General features: G+C 49.1%; 1 protein-coding gene, 1 long non-coding RNA gene and 1 other non-coding gene across 6 annotated transcripts in view; 2 read left to right on the forward strand and 1 right to left on the reverse strand.

Annotated features, from left to right (window-relative positions):
- Positions 1–23,324, forward strand: part of LOC126543093 (LIM domain-binding protein 2-like) — a 331,870-nt gene that overhangs the window by 167,137 nt on the left and 141,409 nt on the right. The window lies entirely within an intron of this gene.
- LOC129380500 (uncharacterized) overlaps positions 1–23,324 on the reverse strand; it is a 67,062-nt gene that overhangs the window by 977 nt on the left and 42,761 nt on the right. The window lies entirely within an intron of this gene.
- On the forward strand, positions 3,777–3,849 carry TRNAT-CGU (transfer RNA threonine (anticodon CGU)). Its single transcript has one exon. It is a non-coding gene; the product is annotated as a tRNA-Thr (tRNA).

A 23,324-nucleotide genomic window follows, 5' to 3' on the forward strand; every position in this document is an offset into this window, starting at 1 on the left:
GGTAGAGATTTGCTTGCAAGAAACGAGTGTAAAATATGCCTGACGATTGCGAAACACGATAAAGCGTGGTGCAACTAATGTTCGAGATAAACCGGTTGTCACTGAAAAAAAAAAAAAGAAGATTTTTCTGGTTAGAAAAGGTTCCATATATGCGACATCAGTTGACTAGAATTGTGAGCGAAATTTAACATCTGTGTTCAACTAAAATGCCACTTAGCCGACGCGAAATTTTTTGAGTGAGTCCTGCGATCGTACTTCATTTCAAAAACTGCGTAGGCTCTCATTTACTCGCTCGGTGCGATGTTTTATGACTGTGTCACGATATCTTGTCACTGCCCGCGACGGCTATGGTTATGTGAATTTTTTTTAATTAAAAAAATGAAATTCTGGCATTTTACCTGCCAGAACCACCATATGATTATGAGACGTGCCGTATTGGAGGACTCCGGATTCATTTCGACCACGTGTAGCTAGTTCTTTAACGTGCACCTCAATTTAAGTAGACGTGAGCGTTTTCGGATTTCGCCCCCATCTAAATGCGGTCGCCGCGGCCGATGTCGAATCAGTGACCTCGACCTTAGCAGCGCAACGCCATAGCCATGGGCTACCACATCGGCTGGTGACATAGCCGATACATGAAATATACAATATTTGTTGTCTTCCTAATGTGGTCATTTATAGAACTAAAACAAAACTAAAAATGTACAGACATTGATTGGAGAGCGCCGTGCTACGCTAGACGCAGTCAGAGCGTGAGAAAACGCATGAAAATGAAGCTATTCTATAGCGGAAGCGTAGCAGACGACAAAAGCGGGTCCCCCGATTGACGTCACTTGAGCGCCGTTCGCAGCGCCGCCATCGGTCGCGCACGAGTCTACAGGAGCAGCAGTAGCTCCGCGTCCTGTTGCTAAGCGACAGTGAGAATTAGTATTGCTTTTCATTTGAAGCCGTCAGCAGTTTATTTGAGTGTGGCGTTGTAGCCTGCCTTCTGCGCCGGTTTGCCGAAACTACTTAGAATATAACTGTGCTGGTAAAGGGGAGTAGTGGTAAGGTGTTTCCGGCCTTCTTCTCTTCCTTTGGAGGGCGTAACCGCAAGAACGAACGGACGGAGCGCAGCGACGGATGAAAGACGGCGACAGCGAATAGAATGCGATGAGGAAACGAAGGAGGGGCGAACAGGGGAAGCATGAGGAAAGCGGATAAGTGTATGGAGAAAGGGTGAGGAGGCAAACGGAAACAATTCAATTATGGGGTTTTACGTGCCAAAACCACTTTCTGATTATGAGGCACGCTGTAGTGGGGGATTCCAGAAATTTCGACCACCAGGGGTTCTTTAACGTGCACCTAAATCTAAGTACACGGATGTTTTCGCATTTCGCCCCCATCGAAATGCGGCCGCCGTGGCCGGAATTCGATCCCGCGACCTCGTGCTTAGCAGCCCAACACCATAGCCACTAAGCAACCACGGCAGGTGAGGCAAGCGGAGTGTCGCACGAGACGTGCTCCGCTGCGGCAACCCGCTACGAGATGGCACCATATAGCAGCGTACGCCGTCACCCGTTCGCCAACGACGCCAATACTAGCCATGCGGCGAGCGCGTCCATTGATCCCATATATGGAAACAAAGCGCTGGCGTGGGCTTCAGACCCACTGCGCATGAGCTATTCCGCCTGCGCCGCCTAGCCTAGAGAATACGCTCCGCGCGAGCCTTAGAGTTTCCTACAATATACTAGAGGGAACTAGCGCAGCAATCGTTGAGCCACCATGGAAATGATGGGAAGTACACGGATTTGTCTTACTTTCGTGCTTGTGGATTCTGAAGTTCTTGTGGCTTTGTTTATTACGCTTTATATGCCTTCATTGTCGTAAATTTCAGAACAATCGATACTCTTCAAAGTGCGGAAGACGCTGCGACACGTACAATCGCTACTAATTGCAACGATTGATATTGTCGAGGTGGCCAAATCGAAAGGCGCCAAGCGTCTCAAGGCATTGCTTGCCCGCGATTAATTCACAAGGGCGTTTCATATCGCTTGTCGATGCATGCGACAATGGCGTAATGGTTTCAGTATCTGGCCTCTGTGCTATAGAGGTCCTGTGTTCGAATGCTGCCGTCGGAAAGTTTTAATATTGTTTCTTTAATTGTTTATTACGCAGTACATTGTTGAGAATGACGAGTTTACAAAGTCACAAAGCCGTTTGAATGCAGAAGGACGAAGTCTACGCAAATACATGTACTTCGCATAATGCCCATGCTAGCTTAACCGCTGCCATTGCAGCTCCCGTATACACTAGCGCCAGAGTTCCCTCCAGTAATTGTTGCGTGAAATTCTATGGTGCACGAACCACGCGCTCTTGTTTTCACGCTTTTTTTTTTCTGAATAAGGAGTGAGGCAACCGGTAGAATTCGAAACACCTAAAGAGCTGCGCTCAAATTTGCCGTTAGGGAGTATCGTAATCGTCGTTGATTTCCTTTCTTTTTTTGCATTAATTAAATCAAGTCCCTCTAGTTCAACATCCCAGGGAAAAAAAACCGGCAAGCCTCAGGTTGGCGCTAAATAATTTACTGTGATAGCTTTCCTACGAGCCAGTTTCGGTTTAGCTTCTTTGAGGCTGCGTGTGTCGCGACGCCATGTCGCAGAAGGTCGTCACATGGGAGTAGGACATCGCGACGTTTTGGCCCTCGCTCCGACCCGCTCGGTCGCCTGCCAGTACCACTGTCCTGAGCTATTTGGAAAATCGGTACGGGATCATAGTTTACATAACGCGCTTGGCTGAGATCAGACATAATCTGATTCGACAGGTGAGTGTTCGCCTCAGGTTTGATTGAAGTCCGTTCGGCGAAGTTAAAAAATTAAATTGTGGGATTTTACGTGCCAAAAGCACGGTTTGATTATGAGGCACGCCGCAGTGGGGCACTCCAGAAATTTCGACCACCTGGGGACCTTTAACGTGCCCCCAATGCACGGAGGTTAGGCGAAGTACTCAACGCGGCCTGCAGGGTAAGATGCTCGCTTCGTCGTTTTTTGATGCTGCCGACGGCGACCTACACTGATGGAATGACTGCGAGCATCCTCAGTAAGGATGATGTGCTATGCCCAATGTATGGCTTAAAACTGCACCGCAGGTCCGTGAGCACAAAAGAGTCCCAAGCCGATAACGTACCACCATCGAACATGTTGCAACAAATAAGAAGAATGTCCAGGAATTTTGGAAATTGCTATCTCTCCAGCTTCAGCGCAGTGCACTAGCGTAACTCGGTGGGCAGTATTTTCAAAAAAGAAGGTTTCATAAGGTCGCCCGAATTTCGACAACTTTTTTTAGCAACGTTGAGAGGGTATGCGCCCTTTTGTTAACGTACGTATCTACAGCACTTCGTCTTAGTGTATTTGCTGTGTTAGGGCAGTGTTTTGGTCGGGATTAAAATACTGTTGTAACGCTGCAGGAAAGTTAGGAAAAAGTAATGTACATGCGCATGTCATTAGAAGGGTTACACTCTCGACGACGCCAACTGAAAGTTGTAGAAATCCAGGCGGCCTTGTCATATATATATATATATATATATATATATATATATAGTCATATCATAATAAGACAACAAACACTGACGAAGTTCACGAAAAGTAGCGCCACCACTTACAAAGCTGGAACAGCCTTTCTGCCGCAGGCGTCACGAGAACGTGATCATTTTTGGGTGAAGGGATCCGGCGCTGGCTAACACTCCCAGGGTTCTACTAAGAAACATAAATACCCAAGAAAGTGGATGGAGAAACGGTGCCGCGGTAGCTCAATTGGTAGAGCGTCACACGCGTAATGCGAAGGTTGTGGGATCGTTCCCCACCTGCGGCAAGTTGTTTTTTCATCTACTTTCATTTCCATTAATTTATGGTTTCTTTAGTTCATTTCTTAAGCACAAGTAATTCCCCCTATGTTGTCCTTGGTGTCAGTGTTTGTTGGCTCTTATGATATGACTAATAAAAATCGGACCCCTCGGTTAACGCCCTTTCTTCTCCTTTATATATATATCATATGCCGGCCATTGAGATACGCTGGCGCACAACGTTGAAGTTGGATAAATAGGCGTAGGGGACAATGTCCAAAATTCCTGGGTATGCGTGACAGCACGCTTATCCAATAAAAAAGACAGAGAAATGTTCGCCGCTGAAGCTTACTTGGAATCGGGCGTCCTCCCCTTTCTCATAAGAGCTCGTGGAAAATTACGTAAAACGAATACGATCTGAGAGAAATTTTCATTGGCCTGCAGCCATCTTGAAACCTGCCGTCTCTCGATTGTGATGTGTGTGCGTGCATGCGCGCGTTTCCTGTCAACTGTTCCGTTCAGCTATGAGCGTGAGCGCAAATACGCGTGTACGTAGAAAACTTAATCATGAGCGGGATGCCGTAAAAGGGAGCCAGCTTTCTCAGTTTACGTTCGGAAAACTTCATTACGCTTCCTAAACCGAAGCTTTCCAAGTCTTACTCATTCGTCCGTGAGCGCCCAAAACGCACTGCAGGAAAGCCAACTTACACATCTGCGTAGAACACTATACAGGGACCCTACAACATAAAACTATTCCAATATGTTTTTATTCCAATCTCCTGACGTCCAATTTGCGTAACCGCTGACGCAAGAATCGGGCGGTCACCCGCAGGGCTGTCTCAACAGACCAATCAAACGCTCTTCTCATTCATAGGAGGTCACTTTTGTTTGCTTGAAAAACGAATAACGTTGCCTACACTGAGCGGCTTGTCTCATCTAATTGGCTGACAAGAGGCGAGGAGCACGCTCAAGTGGAGAGAGATTCGATAGGGCCGAGCCACTGCACCGAAAGTCGATAACCGGATGAAGAAGGTAGTGCCGGCGTCTGCGATTGGTCCGCTTTCCCTTACTTGCGATGGCTGGTCGAAATTCGCGGCGGCATGCAACGGAAGCTTAAGAATGACGCTAAAAAGGATCCTCAGCAAAGAAGAGTTGGCAGAATGAGGTCGTAAACGTGCCGAAAGTGCTCGAAAACGTTACACGGCCACGCAAGATGTTTTATTATACGCAAATAAACCCATGCTCTCCGGCAGGTGCGAGTAGCCAGCGCCTGAGCGATCGGCGGAAGCCATCTTTTATTCCTTTTGGAACGGGGCAGCCTGCGGCTATTCAGAAGAAAATTCAGTTTTGTTCGGCATATTAATGCGTCTTTAATGCGTATACGTCACTCTGACGCGGGGAGTTTTTGCGGTTTCGTGACGTCGCGTGACAGGCAGGTGAAGTGGGTGCAGCCCGAAAACTTTTGACCAATAGCCGTTGGCTAATGGCGAAAAGGCGTCGAATCAGAAATAACTATTTTTCTTTTTTCGGTCAAATCATGCATAATCAATTTGTACACGCCATATCACGAAAACCGCTATCGTGATTTTCGTGACGTCGCGTGACAGACAGGTGAAGTGGATGTGGTCCAAAAAAGTTTTTGACCAATCGTGGAGAGCTGATAACAGAATTGGAATAGAAAAGTTTGGAATAGTTTCACGTTATAGCGCCCCAGTTTACATTCGCAGTACCGCGCCAGCGTCGACTGGCCGGCCGGTCAGTGCCTGATAAGGTCGCGAAGCGACGAGCTCAGCAAAAATAGCGCATGCGCACAAAGTTCACTGGAAGCGCAAGCTGCGTCTGCTAGGTGTGACACCACCCCTGTCGCGATTAACTGAGCTTCCCTGCTTATCGGAGACAGCAAGTGGGCGTGAACACGGCTTCATCTTAAGATCTGGGGAAAAGAGTCAAGGCCCCTTTCTTAAGAAAGATGGCTGAACGCCACGCTATCCAGACGAACTGTATATATCTGCATTCCATTACGCGCGTCACGCAATGCATTCCCGGCCATCACCATAGGTGGGCCGCGGGTGCAACACACGGCAGAAGAAGAAGCTCGGACTACGGACTTTCTCCGGACTTTCTCCGGAGATCTACGGACTTTCTCGGCCAGTGTACCCATTTCGTTATATACTTTTGACAGTGTTTTGTGCTTTTATTATCTTTTCCTTCCATATGATTTGGTATAGTCGGCCCTACTTGTGGCAAGAATGTTGTGGCCCAAGTGTTTATAAAGACATGCTTCGGAGTGACTTTTCGTTGTCTACTTAGCAGTACTGCACTTGCCTTCTGCACTTGGGTTGCGGGTAAAGTATGAAATTTTGCACTAGAATTAAGAGCTGGGTTATATAATTATAATTAAGCGAACAGATAAAGACGCACGCACAAGTAGAAATGCGCAGCGCAATGTTCCGCTTGCAAGAGAACTCAATTTCAAGATGAGCCCATAAAAAAAATTAAAAAAATAGCGAGTGTGGCGCGCTCATAACACGAACGCGGGATTATCAAAACGGATGCAGACACTGGGAATGAATTTGATAAACGTACATGTAGTCATTGTGAGGGCTTCTTGTCGACGCTTGGGCTAGCTATCAGAGTTTCCCGACTTACGCGCACATTTGGTCACGTATATGCCCTTGGCTGAATGTGGCACGCTCCAAGATTGCAGCGCTTATATGGACCTGTTCACAACCTTCAAGTGCCGCTATATAGACACATGGTGCTTGGACTGTGCCTCAAGTAGTTTTGCTACACTGTACCGAGATGCAATGTGCTGTACAATCCGAAAGCTTGTTCTCACGTGGCAGTTGCATACTCCAGGCTCAACCGACTTCACTTCCAGTATGTCTCACGTAGTCAATTGCGGAATCTGTTGCCGCGATCTTGCATTCGTGTCATGAAAACGTGTATACTGACTCCGTCCTGCTAGCTTAGGCAGCGTCACATATGTCCAGTCTTCCGGTGAGGAATGTGAATGGAAAAAAAAATGAAAAGGAGCTAACTCTAGTAGTTAATATCATTTACGCCCCTTACGCGTTTGATGCCAAGTATAGAGAATTGCGTTCTCGCGCACTGACGAAGATCGTCGTCGTGCTTGATCGAATACTGTATCTCAACTCGTCTTTATTTTCTTTCACTCTAAAACGTAAATCAGAGGTTGTGATTATTCATAGGTGGTTATTCGGACGCATGATCTTATATCAAAAAGCCGGTTGCATGTAATTCTGCGAAAGTAGAAATTTTGTCATTCATCGCAGCAGTATTGATCACCAACGGCATAACTTTTCAGCGCTCAATGACGAGAACACGACCTCCTGGTCTTTCTAGAGCCTTTTAAGTTGGTTTTTATAAAGTTGCGTACAGTATGTGTATAATATTTTAAGCGTCAAATGCTTTTAGCTCCCGTTGTCGGCGACCTTCATGTGACCTTGAGCCAAAAGACACATCCGTTAGCCGAGCACTCAAACGAGAACATGCGGGCGACCAGTCCGTACTTAAGAAAACTCTCTCTGGCCCCCATTGCAACCCTTTGTACAGGACCGCATTACATACGCTAGTTACTGCTCAAACAAATTGCAAAACATAATGCTTCCGAGTTTTTCCTAATGTTCGTTCACAATATTCTCAAGCTGTAAGTTCTAGTACGCTGAAGCTTCATTTGTCATTTCCAGTGGTGGTGGTGATAAACTTTATTAAAAGGGGGAAGGGTAAAGAGGGACGTGGCTGAGGGTTAGGGCTCAAGTAAGGCCCTGGGCCTGCTTGGCCTTTTCCGCCCAGTCCACCAGTTCAAGTTGTCGGTCGACGTCCCCGGAACTGAGCCAGGCTGTCCAGTCAGTCTCGCTGCTGACGGGGGGATGAGAGAACGGGAGCGAGGTACATTCCCACATTATGTGTGTTAGTGTTCCTGTTTCTGAACAGAGCCTACATTTGTCGCTTTCCCTGCCCCCTGTGATTTTGTTAATGTATTTTGGGTGTGGGTATGTATTTGTCTGAAGTCGCCGAAACGCGACCGCTTGCGTTTTGTCGAGTTGCTTGGCCTGTGGTGGAAGCGCGCGACGCCTCAAGCGATACCGATGAGCTATTTCATAATAAGTCTCGCAGGGTTCCTCGTGTCTCTCCTCCTCATTCACGCCGTCCGCATCCGCGGACGAGGCTCGGTGCGCGAGATCTCGAGCCAAACTGTAGCGACGTTCAAAAGGCACATACAGGACACCATACACTTCATTGTCATCTTTTGGCGCTGAGACACGGTTGCCTGTGCTCTTTTGAACGCCAGCGGTCTGTGAGTTCCGCGGCGCGGGTTTTGTGTCGCCTCAAGAGATGGCACTACGATGCGCCTCCATCAGACGCTTTTCTTAGTCTACCTGAGCAGCGTCTGTATGGACCAGTGCACAGTATGACGTGGTGCGGTGTGGCGTGGTGTGCAGTTTCGAACATCCGCTACACCCATGTTAAGATTGTGGCTAGTATCATCTGCAACCAACCTGCTTTGCCGGTTGTCATTTCATGCTTACATGTATTCTCGATTACGGGAGAGCCAGCAATTTTTTATTTAGATGTAAAGCACACATTCTAAGGATGGTGGTGGTATGCTCTGCCGTGTGCCTTTTATGGCAATCAGTAACAGTTTCGGTGCCATTTTCGGCGCGCGTTTTAACGAAATTTACACACTTCAAATAAGGCATGACTGTCGCTAAATATCTGAGATCAAGGTGGGGATTTTCTTTTTCTTTTCTTGCTCTACCGCATTGATCAGGGATCGTATTCACAAAGCTCTCCGAAGGTAAGTGCTGTTTGCCATTGGCCAGCCGCCTTTTCTAATGATATGTATGTCATCACGATTGGATGCATCTGCTCCTACGAACAGATTTAGCGCAAGGTCTTTCTTTGAATGCGGGCCCAGGTGCACGAAACTGATTTTATTACGATTATGTTAAAGAGTACACTGAAAACAAAGCATTGTAACTGCGTCGTTGATTTCCCCAAATTAACTTGGAAGACATGGCGACGCTATGTGCACCATCGTGTAGCGTATCTATAAGCAGCAAATAAAAAAGGACTACTTGATTTCCCAACCAAACTAGCTTACCGCACAAGTTGCGGCCGCTGAGTGCCATATACAGGAAAAGTGAAAGTAATCAGAAATACGTTTGCAAGCATATAGGGCATTGAAATGTGTATTGGCTATGGAACAAGAGTGCATTTCGGCGCATCTAGACATAAGACACGCAGCGGACTTCGACCAACACGCCGTCAGCCCATGGCGCCAGAGAAACGACACCGTGCTCCACCATCGACCCAAGCATCTTCGCGCGCCTAGACACGCGTGCGGGCGTTTTCATGCGAAACGAAAACATGGAGCAGTCCGTGTTCTCTTTCCTGAGTTGCCTGAAACACAAATATTAAAACCCAGCTACGAGAAACAGCTTCAGACGCCACAAAGCTCTCGCGCGTTGGCGTTCGCCGGCGAAGGCACCCCGCAACTCCGTTGCGCGAGAGCAAGTGCCTTTAGTGGAGAAAATCGGAGTAGGAAAATGAGCGAAAGAGCCAGTGAAAACTATTCGCTTTAAAATGGGAGAAATCGCTAAAGAAATCAACACGTGCTGTTCATTAAAGGAATGATGCGTTTGACGGCGTGTATTTCTTGTGGTGAGGATATTTGGGTAGCGTTTCTTGTTGCGTTACGTTGTTACGTAGAGAACAGAGCCGGTGACCGGCGTTTCTGTAGGGATGGTACATATGGAGATACGTATACCGTGTAGACTCATGTAAGGGCCGCACTTCTTTTCACAATTTTGATGAGGTGCGGCCGTTACACGGGATGAACCTTTTGGTCAAAATAGTGCCGGCGCAGTCAAGGCTCGCCATCTAGTAGTGGCACGCGGAAATACGCAGGGTGCGAAAATTCGCCGAAGCGCGCGCGCGGTATTGAGGCACCGAACGCGATTGCTTCTCCGTAGGAACTTTTTTTTTTCTCAAAATTTTGGGCTGACAAGTTGGGTGTGCAGCCCTACACGGGTGCGGCCCTTACACGAGTCTACACGGTATACGCGGACTCAATATATGCGCGCTGTCCTGTGTGGAGCCATATTGGATGGTGACGTAATTTCCTTGAACGGAAGTATGCGGGAGACCTCCAGAAAGACCGCTGCTGCGGTAAAAATATAGTTTGCTTTTTTCGAGTTAAATTTTGACGCTTCTCTTTGTCACAAGCACGTGAGGGCTTTTTCGCAAAGCATGATTTTTTTCCTGACTTTTTCTCTTTAAGATAAAAAGTGGGGCTAGAAGAATCGATTATTTGCTTGTGCTGAAGTGTGACAGAAGGACTCCATCAAGTGGCAGAGCGGTATCCCGCATTCCTACAGGCGACTTACTTCATGAAGCCTTATGAAACTAACGGATATGCGCTGAATGCGGGGCTTCGTAAATGCCGCACTGAGACATAACCTTTGCGCAGTGCCTCTTCAAATGTTGTGACACGAATAACAATAACGGCTTCCTTGCTGCGAACACCATTTGCCTCTCGCCTCTATAGAACGGGCACGCACAGATAAAGCGTGTGCGTGTCTCGTCGCAGCTGCATGCGCCGCATGTGCACGTGGGGCTGTCAGCCATTCCATTGAGGCCGACATAGTCGGTCAATGCGACGCCGCGAACCACAAACGGCGCAGCATGGTCTGTTCGCGTTGTAACACAGGCGGTATGCGTAGCTGTAGATCCGGGGACAACGCACGTTAACGAGACTGCGCAGTCGTCCGCTATCTAAATAAATAAATAAATAAATGAACTATGTTCTAGGTTAGTGCTCCCGAATAATTCCGCGCAGAAGGCTATATTTGCCCTTGCTCAAGTTTCTGAGGCTTATGGTCTGTATGATGTATACTTATATAGACTTAAAGAACGCTGCCGGCTACCGCATGAATGTGTCCGCGGTTTTCTTTATTCGTGCTCCCCCTCTCTTTCTCTTTCTATTCCCTTCCCCCCACGCAAGGTATCCAATGAGCACTACTGGTTAACCTCCCTGCTTTTCTATGCATCCTTTCTCTCTCCTGCTGTGGCCGATGAGCCCCGACATTTCGTGACAGAGGCAGTCGAGATGATGCACGTTGTAAACGTGCTTCGCGGATGTCTTTTGGCACCTATTACTATCCAGGCCCATGCGTACAAGGATCGCTCGGCCAGTTTGACATTGGCGACAAATCACTCCCCCTTCGGCTTCCATCAGTGTTACATGGCATTCTTTCGTTTCACATGATGTTGAAGCCATAATATTGCTTCGAGAACGTCTTAAAAATGGTTCGTAAATAATTATGCAGATCCGACGCACATGTTGCCGAGTCTATTTCAAGCGAAGCTTTAGTGATGCGAATAATTAAACCCTGCACAACTAAATGCGATACGTAATACATGACAATGTTCTGTTCACTTCTTTCTCCACACTCGGCTGCTTCTGCTGGCAACTTCTTCATTGTCCTGGGACCCACTTCACTTCTTGCGCCTTGTTCTGCTTGTCTGTTCGGCTACACCCCAAATGACGCAAGGCCTGCCTAGTTGCACGTGCCTAATGACCCAAGTCCTGTCTACACGGAAAGACTGCACCAGCTAGCACCCTTCCTGAAAGTGAGGGAAAGAGACACAGAAAGCTGTTCTTTTTTTATTATTATTATGGGCTTTTACGTGCCAAAACCACTTTCTGATTATGAGGCACGCCGTAGTGGAGGACTCCAGAAATTTCGACCACGTGGGATTCTTTAACGTGCACCTACATCTAAGTACACGGGTGTTTTCGCATTTCGCCCCCATCGAAATGCGGCCGCCGTGGGAAAGCTGTTCTTTAGAAAGCATATTGTTCCTTATTGCACAAGACTTCACTCACTGACTAATATTGCTGGGAATGAGAAGCAGCAGGCCAGGCCCGCGCCGGAACAAGACGCAAGATATGCACTCAGGAATGCTACCTTCTTATCTAAATCGTGTGCAAACTGGGCCAGTGTGCGGTTAACATCCGTTCATCAATTTCTGAAAGAAACTCACTACTGTTACACACATTCCGAATGCCTGAACAGCGTTTTACAAAGAAAACAATTGACGCTTGTAAGCAGCGAACGTTAGCATAAGAACTTCGCCCAAACCCGAAAGGACACCGCCTGTCCCCTGCATTCTGTGTATATTGGCCCCGCAGCAACGGTATCTGGCTTGGACGCGTCTCCTGACGCCTGCCCAATTTATCCAGGGCCCCATAGTGCTCGCGCCTCAAGTAGGGCCCTCACATGTCCAGCGGCAAAATTGTCGCGTCGGCCGAAAAATTGTCCCCGCCGCATTGCTTCATGCTCGCAATCAGCGGAGGCTTGCGGCACGGCTTTCGACTCGCCGCTCGTCTCGAAAACGAGCGGCCTTTTTTTCTTCACCCTCCCGGCTGGCACTTTTCTTGTCTTTCCTTTAAACCTGATTCATCTCCCGCTCTTTTCCCCACTTTCTTTTTTTTCCTTCTCCCCTTCCGTTGTCTCCTCTTTTACATTTCTTTTTGGTGGGGAGGCGTTTTTCTTTTCTTTTTTTTCAACAGTACTTATTTATGTGTTTGCCCTTTTCCGCTCTACGCGGCACAGCCGCCGAAGGGGCCGAGGCGGTTGCGGGAATTCTTTTGTGGGGCGCCATCCAGCGGAAGCCCGAGACGGGGGCTGGGGAGGCGGCCCTGTTTTCGTTATTTATGTCTCGCCGCTTTCTCGTCCCGTGTCCTCGCTTGCCCCGTGGCGTTCCCGTATTCTCACTTTGTGCTCGCCGCCTTTGATATCGCGCGCAGCCAGTCGTTCCCGAGCTGCGCGGATGGTCCGCCAGGGGGTGCGGGAGCGGGGGGAAATAAAGGCGGGCCGGCGCGTCGCCTCGGGCCCTCCCCTCCTCTGCGCTCGTTATATTTTCTCGCCAGGCTGTGTTTTCTTTTTCCCGCTTTATTTCTTTTTCCCACTCCGTTCCCCACCCCGGATCCCTCCTTTCCCTCGCCCGCCGCTTTGAAATGGTTGCGCGGTGTACAATTGCGTGAACTCGGCTGGGCATACCCAGAGTGTCGCTGTCGCCATGTTAACCAGCCGGTGTTCGTACGTTTTCTTGCTTGCGTCTCTTTCTTGGTCTTTTCGAATTTCTTTTCTGGCGCTTCGCTAGGGTGGCGTGCCAGGGCGGTGGGTGCTGTTGTGGTCTAGGAATGAACCTTGGTTTCACGTGCGGTATGACAAGGACCTTCCGTGTACATATGCAGAAGGCGTATAATAGGGGGGAAGAAAAGAGAGATCCCAGTTGTTGGGTGAGGGACCACATTCACTGTCGACAGTCCCTATACGGTGGTCAATAAGTGGCGACTGGCCACGAGCTGCAGCTGTTACTTCCCGCTGTGACCACACAGTTCGGACACCGAGTCTGTTGTGACGCATTTTGAGAGCTCCGGGAGGGGCTTGCATGTTCGCGCCGATATGCGGCACGAGCACGGCTCCACGTCGAGAGTACTCCTCCCTGGTTCACATTCACTGCGGCCAACATCCACGAGGGCGGTTGTCTACCAAACTGCCTGCTTGTCTATTATAGGAGTGCCTTCGACGGTGCCGTTTTCGTAGAGGCAATTGACGTTCGCACGATTATCGCTGAAAACCGTAGGGTGCAGGTGGTTTAAATGCTTCCGATGTAAATGTTAGGCCGTGTGGTGGTTGACGTACCAAGTAAGCCTTCCCGAACGTTTTATTCTCTTTATTTTTTTTTCTTTGTAAGGAGTGATCACTGAAAGAAAAAAAAAAAGATCTATGACTCCTTTCAAATGTCTTGGAAGGAGGTGTTGGAAGGAGGCGCGAATTAGTTTCAGTGACCGAGCCACTGAAATATGCTTCACCGAATTTATACAGTCCAGCCCTCAGCCCACTTAATACCTGGATGGAGTGTGCGTGAACAATGCGGAGCAGTCTCAAGAGAACTTGGTGCTTGACGAGGCGCTTGAGGCTTGGCGAGACGCTTGAGGCTTCGCGAAGGCATCGTAATGCAGGCTAAATGAGCGCAATGTATAAGAAGACGTGCGTAGTCTTGGGTTCGATTCCCGGCCGCGGCGGACGCATTTCAATGGGGGCGACATGCAAAAAACGCTCCTGTACTTATATTTATGTGCACAATAAAGAAACTCACCTGGTCAAGTTTAATCCGGAGGTAATGCCTCATTATCAAATCACGGTTCCGGCACGTAAAACTCCCAAAATTATTTCACGATTTAACTTGTGGAGTTCTCATCCATGCGTTGAGTTGGACCACGCAAGCGCTGCTCAGCACGAAGCCGGCGAACGGCGGAACGTCCGAAAACCTGTGCCAAAGTTGTCGTGAAAGCCGACCAGGTGGTAAGATCGGATTCATGATTGCGGAACCATAGGTTTGCCACGTCCGTCAAGTAAAAGATCAGATTAGTGAGCTTGGCGCGGTCGTCGCACTTATTATAGGCACTTGCGTGATCAGATTCGGCGAGCCAGTCATCCACGTCGTGGTCGTCTGTTCCGCTAAATATAGCAGGGTCGCGCTGCCGGATGACACCTGCAGGGCAGACATGGCCGTGGGTATACGGGAGCAGCAGCCTGGGACGGTCGTGGATCATCCATTTCAGTAGCTGGTGGTAGCGTCCGACTGCGGAATTCCAGCATGTGGAAGAGAAACCAAGCACCTCCACCAAATATAGGAGTGGGGGGGGGGGGGGGGGGTTGCTTAGCAGCACTTCTAGCCCTGCAGCGCTAGACAGACCGACACAAGTCGGTCGGTGCATGGCGAAGCGGGCAAGCAAGCGCTTCTTGTCGTCGTCTTCTTTCACGCAGCACCGTGCCCAGAGTCTTCAGTACAACCTATTTTTTCTACAGAAGCCGGTATAGTGCGGTGCTTTGGTGCAGTGGGCCCTTGTACGGTGTCTCTTCGTCATCGTCCCAAGGTTATCGGCTCCCGTGCTGTTCTGTCTTGCGTACTTCGCGCTCGCCTAATTTGCACCTTCTTCAAGGTGCAGAGTCTGTTTGGACCATGTTACCGGGTGTCTTCGGGTCGAGACAATTTGCGTTTGAGCGAGATGCTTCCTTATTGACAAGCCACCGCTAGTCGCACTGCCTGCAGCGAGGGCGACGGATTGCTGGGCCAATAGGCCACGCTAAGCAGTAAGACACGCCATCTATTTGCAGTTTGAAGACTGCTGAAGCTCGATTGGCGTGGCGCGTAGTCTTTGACACAAGGAAACCGTGGAATTCAATCGTAAAGTGAGGTGCACCAGCGACTGATGACAGTCGATCTGACAATGCAAGCCCCGCGCAAACTGTCTCGAGTCAGTGGCCTACAATAAACGGCGCAAACACATTGCTCAGCACACCGCTCAGCAATGTGCTGGAGGCTTTACTACATTACTGGACGATAACAGGTGGGCGGTCGAAGAACAGAAAAAAAAAAGAAAGAAAGAAAAAAAGAAGAAAAGAACGCAGCTTCCGCTCAACGAGCGCAGTCGCCACAGTCAGTATTCCATAGTTAGTGACAATCGTTTGCTGTGGAAAATACACCGCCATCCAATTGAAGAAGAATTCGTATAGATGCGCTTATAGGCAATCACGTTCGCTCATTTCGGTGACGCCAAGGAGGAGGTGGACGCCTTCGAATATTGGCGTCTCCCGGGAACCGTATTTCAGAACGCGGAGGCACAGAAAACAGCTAGGTGGGATGTGGTTTAACGAGAGCAGCTTGTACGTATAATTCTTATTATCACCGACTATATGGCTACTTGTTAGGTTATTGGCACTTGCATTCGTACTTTCGTCCTGACATAGAAACTCACTGCAAGAAACAACAAACCTGGGTTGAACTGCATCGCACTTGAAACCTACAGAATGCAAAATATTTTGGAGCATATATGACTGTAAAGATGGCTTACTACACGTAGCGTTTAGCGTAACTCAGAGCCACGTGCCGCTGCAAATTGGCCATCGTGTAAAGAAATGCGATCAAGACACGTCTCCGGGGGGCCGGGACGATGTAACGATTCAATTCCAATTCTTTTTGTTGTTGTTGCGCCTCGTCAGTGGTCTGAGTGACGACACCGCGTATACGCGATCGCCAGGATCGGCCCAACATGACCGGTAGATGGTGAGAAAGGAATATGAAGTGTAGCGAACGCAATCCGTATCTATTACATCACTCCTGCTTTATTGTTATTCCTTATTCGATTATTTGGCGCCCTACTGAAGTGTGTCGTTCGGTGACACCACGCACCTGCCGCCTTCAGCGGCCGAAAAATCCATATTCGTAGTTTTCTATACTTGCGACCTCGTCAAAACCTTCTGGTGTAGTAGTTTCAATCTATACCGCGTACAGTTAGCTTGTATGCTACTCCACTCGACGTCCTATAGCGTGGAAAGCACGTGAGTGGAACAGAAATCGCGCCATGAACTCTCAGTTCCCATAACGCAACTGTACGCCTGTACTTTGTTCGTACTGATCACGTATGTTATTTTGCTCAAGTGAGCATTGTACATGATTGCCCAAATAATCGTAAAATTGCCGTTTTTTACGAGTTTCTCTTTTCTGATTTTTTAACAGTTAGCTATAACTACTTGATGTGCTTGCTTAAGCTTATTCGTTTACCGTGGTAGTCAGCGTGGAAGTTCGGAGCGGACGTTTACGCACATTTTTAAGACGTTCTGCGCTCCGTTTTCGGTTGCACTAGGCACGTTTTACTTACGTGACAACAATCATCTGGGATGAAGACATGTTTGGTGTACCCGTACTTGAAAGGCTGTCAATGCACCTTCATGCTCGAAGTCGTCTTCCCTTGAGCACGTGATATCTGGCCAGCCGTAATGGTCAGTGTTATAGCCAGTTAATCTCCATCCCCCCTCCCCCCCCGCCTTCGTTTTCCACAAGAAAACCAAATGGCAGTTTCGCACGAAGGTGCTGAGGTTTAGCGTTGCGCTCAAACTCTGCGGACGGTGTTCTATATAAGCACGCGGGTGGGACTGTACTGGCGTGACATACCCGGATGAAATACTCGCCAGGGAAATTACATCACTTTCAGGTTGTGAACACTAATAATATTTCGCGCTGTTTTAATAGTCTGAGAATATTTAAGGTAAAAGACATGCGCAGCTATTGAAATATTATGACTTTTGTTTGCGTGCTGTAATTCTAAAAATTCTTAGGAATAATTCAGTCAAGAGCATAAGACTGGTCTTTCCAACTTGGGCGGTTGTGTAGTATAGCATCTACCTTGCATACACGGCAGAGACAAACATATAGCATACATGTGCACATACGTAAGTATACAGGATGTTTCACGTGACTTGAACCAAGGATTTTAAAAAAATTACCGCCCCCTTCCAGTCCGTGAAGATGGTCGAACAGCGAAGCTGTGTTAGTTACACCGAGCGTTGCACTATGCAAGTCAAACTTCGCAAGCATTCTATATGTAAAACTATTGTTTCGACATTCTTTCACCCCATTTTCGCTTTTGCGTGCTTCGCGTAGTGAGCATGCTTTACGAGAGCCTATCTTTTTTTTTTTTTTTTTCTTTTTTTTTTTTTTTTTTTTTTGCTCGTGAGGTTTTTGTCGGTGTTTTGCCACGTCAATCGTCGAACCTATCCGACCAATCGTCAAAACGATTGCAGCGCCCGCATCTCCAGTGGTGGGCCTTGCGCCCAATATACTAGTACCCTAGTATCGCGTTTGCATCGCTGGGCACTGTTCGTTTGCCGCAAACCGCCAGCATGGCATTTGTTTCTTTTGCGGCAGGGTGGAATCAATCGTAGATAAATTCGATGCCAATCTGGCTCAGTCGCCGAAAATGTACCGTGTGAAAACCATATAAGATTCGCGTATAAGATAGCATTTTCACGGGGGAAAAGGGGTCACTCGGACCCCTTTCCTTCTGTTGAGCTCTTCTTTCTTTTCTCCCGCTATAGGTCACGTGGCCCCTTTTTAGCAAAGTCCGACAACGACGGCACAGCAGGGTCTGCATAAACAGCTTCGCCGTGAAAGTGGTTAACCGCAGCTGGGTAAAACCAACGGCATGTAGTTTGCCGTCACGTGGCGCTCCTCAAAACATATTGTTTTTGTGTATTCCGCTTAATTAGTTGATACATCAATTATTCAATATTTTTAATATTCACTTCAGCGCGAAGTGCGTTTCGTAATGTTGTATAGAGGGGGTTCAGACACGACCGATCCTTCTTTTTCTTTCTTTTTTTTTCTTTTTTTTTGTGGCAACGTACATGCTGCGTGGTGATTTTCTTCGGCCTTTAAAGAGAGCCTGCGAAATATGGAATAAAACCGTGTGACTGTGCTCACGCGCTCTCGTATTGCAGCTCTCTGAACCCCTCTTCGAGCCTATCGCTTATCGGGGACAACGGCGCTGCTTCCTTTCCCTGTGCCACCGTCAAAGATGCATCACTGTGGAGACGATGTCTGGAGCCGCGGCCGTTCAATTCGCCAAAACCCGCGCGCACGGTTATTTCGCCCGAAGCACGGTTCAGAGCGCTGTGGTTGAGTGTGCTGCAATACGATATTGCATGAGCGCAGTCACGTAGTTTTCCTTCATATTTTAGTATGCTTTCCATAGGGAAACGTACCTACGTAAAGAGCGGACACTCGAGCCGTTTCGCAGCCGAGCAAGTAATGGTCTGATCACCCGCCAGGCGGCGTAGCGATGTCCGCTTACACTTCACCTCAAAGGTAGACAGCTTATCGTACCTCCACCGGGTTGCGTACATGCGTGCCGTTTCCATAGAGACGTTGATGCTGATCCGGTCATGTTCCGCCTGGTTACGCCCACCCCAACGCACTTTTCAGCGCGTCACATCGCTTTTGCAGTAAGGTGTTTCCTTTTTGTCTGCAGAAATAATTTTGCTGTTTCTTACGTTAAGAACATTGTTAGCAAGACGTTTGTTATCCTGGGTGAGCGTATTTTGCAAGTGTAACATAGAGTATGAGCCGTGGCACCCGTTCACCGCGCAGCCACCTGTTTGTTTTTGCTCCCGTTTTTTCCAGAAGAGCATGTGCATTACTTTCAGCGCGTAATCTTTCGAAGGTCACTCGCAACACAGTCGGTATTGAAGAACAGAATTTGTTATCTGTGACTCACCCGTATAATCACACGAACGTTTTATTTGGCGCGGCTCGAGCAGCGTAATGTGCATTTGGGATTGTTCTGTGAAGGCTGTTTACTTTACTATATGTGCATGATGCATGAGCCTGCATGAGCCACTTCGCAAGTGCCAGTATTACTTGACGAGTTGCTTGTCATGGCTAAAACATTCTTGTTGTGGTATGTGTCTTATTTTGGTATGTGTCCTTACCTAGTGTGTGATCCAGTGTTTTTTCTTTGCCATTCCAAATGCAAACAAGAATAACATCTTTTTTTTTTTGTATGCAAACACTGCTTCCTATTGATACATGCATATTGCGTGTTTCTTGTGGACGATGCACGCGGGCGCCCCGACGAATACGACGAACGCTCCCTGGCTTTCGATCTGTCAGCTGAACTGGTCAGCGCTGCATTATCCTTTGTAAATATACTTTGCAAATAGTCTCCAGTTGTTAATCCTTCATTCGCGTAACATTTTGGTGGAGGGTGCCGTTCCCCGTCCTCGCCACGGAGCTCCGCAGCGGCCGCACCGTCCTGCTTTCCGCCATGGCTCCCGGTGACGACAACTCGTCTGCTTCTACTCCTGCGACCCCACCAACAACGTATGTTACTGTTACCAACCCCCCGATCTTGGCATATTCTCCGGCCAAGATAATGTCAACGTTGAGGACTGGTTGAACGTGTGTGAGCGTGTTAGCCAAAACAACCGCTGCGACCCCACCATTATGCTAGCGAATGTCCTATTCTACTTGGGCGGAACTCCTCGTGTCTGGTTCCGGACACACGAGGACGAGATCTCTAGCTGGGATGATTTCAAGGAGAAGCTCAGCGACCTTTTTGGCAATCCCACGGGTCGGCAGCTGGCTGCTAGAAAAGAGCTTGCTACTCTAGTTCAGTCTTCTACTGAATCGTATGTCTCGTACATACAAGACGTGCTCGCTCATTGCCGGAAAGTCGACGACCAAATGGCTGAGGTTGACAAAGTCGGCCATGAACTCAAAGGGATCGCGGACGACGCGTTCAACTTGTTGGTATTCAACAATGTATCCACCATCGACGTCATTGTCAAGGAATGCCACCGCTTTGAGCTCGCCAAAAACCGCCGCATCATTCCACAGTTCTCCCGGCTCCCTAACACGGCTGCGACGTCGTCTTGCGTCGACCTGACCGCTTCACCACCCCTAAATGAGCACGTCACACGTATTGTTCGCCGCGAGCTCGAGGCTACAAGTCCTGCGCCGCTCCATCCATGCCCACTAGACCCCACGTTTGACCAACAGGCCCAGCGATCTCTCTCATTCAGGCAGTGGTGCGGCAAGAATTTGCCAACCTCGGTGTTCCTGCTGCCTGCTGCGTCTCCCGACCTGACGCCCGACCGGTGCCGACAGCTCCGCCTCACAGCGATCTGTATTCCCCTCCCAGATACCGCAACCCTACCAAGTGGAGAATTCCAGACGACAAGCCCATTTGTTTCCGTTGCCTCCGCATCGGCCACGTCGCTCGCCACTGCCGCACCTCCTGGACGTCGCCATATTCGAGCTCCTTTCCCGTCTCCTCGCCCATATGCCGACCTGTGCAGTTAGTCGCCTCTCCGTATGCCTCCTACCTCAGGCGTATCCGTCGACGACAGTCGTCCTGCTCGCTCGCCGTCACCTCAGCGCCGTCGGTCTCCGTCGCGCCAGCCACGCCGCTATTCGTTGCCGCCGAATTATGGACCCTCCCGGACGGAAAACTAGACCATGCAGTACCTGGGGGTAGTGCTGCATTATCTTCGTCGTGTCGAAATCCTCCACTGACGCACCCATTGAACCAGAACTTACTTGATGTTGACGTCGACGGTGTCCCTTTGACGGCGTTAATAGATACCAGGATACCAGCCCAGGTATCCATAATGAGTTGTAAGCTCCATCGTCGACTGAATAAGGTTCTCACGCCTCCTATACTACTCGAGCCGTGCGCGTGGCCGATGGTAGCACTGTTGAAATCACTGGAATGTGTACTTCCCGTATCAATATCGCCGACCGCCACGTTCCTGTTCTTTTTACAGTGCTGACCAATTGTCCCCATGAACTAATCCTCGGACTCGACTTTCTTACGGCGCATTCAGCTTTGATCGACTGTTCGGCCGGTACCCTTTGCCTCGAACTTCCTCTGCTCGCGCATATTCGTGCCGAACTGCCGAACAACTTTAATACGACCGCCTTCAGCCGCCTGCCGCCTAAAGCCTTGACTTTCGTCGATTTGCTATCATTTTTTCCTGTGCCCGATGGTGATTACGTCGCCACACCTGTTCCTGATGTCCTTTTGTTGCGCAATATCACTGTGCCCCACTCCGTCGTCACCGTCGCCGATAACCGGACATGCCTCCCCTACGTCAATTTTGGCCTGACAAAGGAAGTTCTACCCCAAGGCATATCGGTTGCAACGCTGCGGGCTACAGGAGATGACCACGTCACGACGTTTTCAGTGGACGTTTGCTCAGATTCTTCACCATTCCACAGGATGCTATTTGCCCTGTCGCAACATTTCTTCCCATGATTGCGGCGGACATCTTGCCTGAACAAGCAGCACCTCTGTGTCGCCTTTCGGTTACCTACCATGACATCTTCGACCTCAACAATCGCCAATTGGGCCAGACTTCAATTGGTCAGCATCACATAAATACTGGTGATGTCAGTCCTATTCATCGCTGGCCATATCGAGTTTCTCCTTCAGAGCGCGAGGTTATTCAAGATGAAGTGAACAAGATGCTTGCCAAATGTATTGTTGAACCTTCGTCGAGCCCTTGGGCGTCGCCCGTGGTACTTGTTAAAAGAAAGATGGCACATGGCGTTTCTGCGTAGATTGTCCTCATCTAAACCGCATTACCAAGAAAGACGTCTACCCCTTGCCTCGCATTGACGACGCCCTCGACTGTCTCCACGGTGCCAAATACTTTTCATCAATCGACCTTCGGTCTGGTTATTGGCAAATTTCTGTGGATGAAAAGGACCAAGAGAAGACCGCGTTCGTCACCTCTGATGGTCTATATCAATTCAAAGTTGTGCCGTTCGGTCTATGCAACGCCCCAACAACGTCCGAGCGTATGATGGACTCTTTACTTCAAGGGTTCAAAAGCTCAACATGCCTCTGCTACCTAGACGACGTTCTCGTATTTTCACCTACATTTGAGACACACCTTGAGTGCTTATCAGCTGTTCAAGTCTTCCGCGAGGCTGGGCTGCAACTAAATTAATCGAAGTGTCACTTCAGATTATAGTGTTGGGCCACCTCGTCGACGCTTCCGGTATTCAACCAGACCCGGAGAAAATTCGTGCTGTCACGTCTTTTCCTGTACCTCAGTCTGTCAAAGACGTCCGAAGTTTTGTAGGACTCTGCTCCTACTTCATACGCTTCGTTAAAGACTTCGCAGCAATTTCCCGGCTGCTTACTGATCTTCTGAAGAAGGACGTGCCGTTTACGTGGGGCCCCGCTCAAACTGCCGCGTTTACCCAGCTCACCAACGTTCTCACCACACCACCTATACTGGCCCACTTTGACCCATCCTCTCCTACAGAGGTCCGTACAGATGCCAGTGGTCACGGTATCGGAGCCGCCTTAGCCCAGCGCCAACATGGTCAAGATCGTGTTATCGCCTGCGCTAGCCGTCTCCTCACAGCAGCGGAGCGCAACTATTCGATTACAGATTGTGAATTAAAAAACAATTACGGGGTTTTACGTGCCAAAACCACTTTCTGATTATGAGGCACGCCGTAGTGGAGGGCTCCGGAAATTTCGACCACCTGGGGTTCTTTAACGTGCACCTAAATCTAAGTACACGGGTGTTTTCGCATTTCGCCCCCATCGAAATGCGGCCGCCATGGCCGGGATTCGATCCCGCCACCTTGTGCTCAGCAGCCTAACACCATAGCCACTGAGCAACCACGGCGGGTCAGATTGTGAATGCCTGGCTCTCGTCTGGGCGGTTTCCAAATTCCGCCCGTACTTGTATGGCACGCACTTCTCTGCCATCAAGGACAACCACGCGCTCTGCATGCTGGCTTTTCTCGCTCAAGGATCCTACCGGCCGGCTTGGTCGCTGGACTCTGCGGCTGCAAGAATATTCCTATGCAGTAGTGTTCAAGTTGGGCCGATTACGCCAAGACGCAGACTGTTTGTCGCGCTATCCAGTGGACGAACCACCCGCCGACCCTGACTCCGATGCCGACGTTTGCTTTTTCTCCGTTTCTCAGCTGCTACACGTTGCCGACGAGCAACGCCGTGATGCCACCTTGCGCGCCATCATTGATGGCTTGGAATCTTCGTCTTCTGATTTGTCCCTTCACCTGTTTGTTCTCAGGGATG

Source organism: Dermacentor andersoni, chromosome 1, assembly GCF_023375885.2.
Source record: "Dermacentor andersoni chromosome 1, qqDerAnde1_hic_scaffold, whole genome shotgun sequence".
In the NCBI taxonomy this organism is placed as follows: domain Eukaryota; kingdom Metazoa; phylum Arthropoda; class Arachnida; order Ixodida; family Ixodidae; genus Dermacentor; species Dermacentor andersoni.